Here is a 2246-nt window from a genome sequence, read left to right as displayed (position 1 = left end):
ATACCGAGCTGATCAACCACCCGGATACCGCATTTTGGTATGCGGTGCGTGATATGATTCCACCTGGAAAACGATGGAGAAGAAAGAAGCCATTCCGGCCAGACTAGCTAGCCGGCCAGCCGTCAGTGGTTGACGTCAATGTTCGATTGGCTGGTGTTCGCACCATTCGGCTAGCCTTCAATAGATGGGTAAGCCACAGTGAGGCGGCTAGCTGACCCAGCTAGCCAGCCCTGAGAGGCTGAGGAGCCACTAAAAAATGTCATCATAAGGATTCAAACCGCGGATTTGGTATGCATACATTCAGTATCTTAACCATTCGGCCACGATGAAAGATTCGTTCATCACGGAGTAAAATGGCTCTATTCGGAACCCGGACATTATCTAGTTCGCGGGTAATCCAAAACAGCCGAAATATTAATCATCCTATTAACTAACGATAGCGCAACGGAAAAACGGCCATTCCAATAAAAGCCAAAGCCCATAAGCTCTAAAACGGTAGACATCCTTCGCATTATTAGTTTTTGAAATGACTGCAAAAGTTCGGCCAAAAACCAGTCTCATGGTCTTGATAAGTAAAAACCGTCCGGCTATAAAGTTTCCGAGAGATCCGACAAAGCCATTACTGTCAGTACCTCAATGTTAAATGGTGTGATATGCGGAAGACAATGTAACAGGCCGTGACGCGCGTAACGTCGGGAGCAATTCGATATTCACGTTCGGCAAAGCTGGACGACCTGTTTGATTTTCACGGAACTGGTACGGGGCATCACTATGACCTCTAGATGTCAACGCATCCCACATCTATATTTGTTGTGTGCTGAGCATATAATGCGTGATCATTAGTAAGCAGGGCAATCTAACGTGCTGAAATTGATATAAACCATTTTTGGTTGAATGTCAATTTGATTAAAATTTAAGGGTCAAAAAAGTAAAAAGGACGGAACTGGAGTTCAGATCATGTCAGGTTACGTGACAACCTTATGCAAGCAAGCTCAAGTGACGCATTTCCAGAAATCAAATGTTGTACCGAGTCGAATGGTACAGATTGCTCGATCAAAGGAAATCTGCTGCAGAGGATAAATTCAAAAATGTTTTTGAATAAACAGTTTCAGGCCCATTGCCTTATCCGTCGTTAAGTTAAACGCATAACCCTTCGATCAGAAAAATTCCGACTGCTCTGATCTTTAAAAACGATGCAAGCATGGAGAATGTTGGATCAGAAAGTCTCTCTCAGCTTTTCACGGGGCATAATAAAATGTGACCTGTGGACGTCACAGCGTGCCAGGTCGATATTTGTTGTGTACATACGTCACGCGTGACAGTTGATGAACAAAGCAGCCTGACTGGTGTGATTTTTGGGCACTTCTTATTTGCTTGGAGAGTCCTTCGTTCTTTTCGGGGGGGGGGGACATCTTTAACCCACTCGGGCACACTTAAACACTCGAGCCCCCTCCCCCTCCCACACTGGGTCCTGGGCACTTCCCTTTTCAACGGAGGGTCCTATGCTCTTGTCGGGGCCCCAGCTGTGAACATCTACAGGCACAGTCGATCGTTCTGGGCGCTCCACAGCGGGCCTGGTGTACTTCTTATTTGACAGAAGGATCCTTCGCTCTTGTTTAGGAAGGCCCATCTGTTAACCCGCTTGGGCACACTCGATTGTTCGAGGGCCCCCCAAGCATTGGTACTTGGGTACTTTCTATATGCTTAGAGGGCCCTACGTTCTCGTAGGAGGCCTCACCTGTTGAACACTTGATCGTTCGGGCGACCTCTGAGGGCTCTAGAATATTCCCAAAGAACACTCTCTTAACCTTTAAATGATTATTTGTGTGGTTGTGGGCCCTCCGCTTTCGCTTGCTGTTCTTGGTCGCATGGAGACCCCGTGAGGCACCAGCTTTCCGCGGTAGGGATTATGTGCTCCAATGATCCTGCGGGCGGTTGGGGGGGGGGGGGGGATTGTAAAGCGCCTATCCGGCCAATGGAGAGGAGCCAGACTAAACGTGCCTCCCGCAAGGACCCTCACTTCGATCAGGTCAGGGATTAGCAGCCCATCGAACCCAGCTTTCAGTTTGATCAGTGTTGCCGTGCCCCGTCGTGCACCACCGGAGCGACGAAGGGGCCCTGGGTGGTGCTGAGGTGGCCGCCTTGCGGGTCAGCCTTGGCGACCACCAACACTCACCTTTGGCCTGAATTTGCCCACCTGTGGGTGCCCTGTGTGGACTTCGCGCGGGTAACCGGCCTGTCAGGCG

Source organism: Pollicipes pollicipes, unplaced genomic scaffold (assembly GCF_011947565.3).
Source record: "Pollicipes pollicipes isolate AB1234 unplaced genomic scaffold, Ppol_2.1 Scaffold_6138;HRSCAF=7277_pilon_pilon_pilon, whole genome shotgun sequence".
In the NCBI taxonomy this organism is placed as follows: domain Eukaryota; kingdom Metazoa; phylum Arthropoda; class Thecostraca; order Pollicipedomorpha; family Pollicipedidae; genus Pollicipes; species Pollicipes pollicipes.
The sequence above is the reverse complement of the archived record's forward strand: the minus strand, read 5'-3'. Positions refer to the sequence as shown.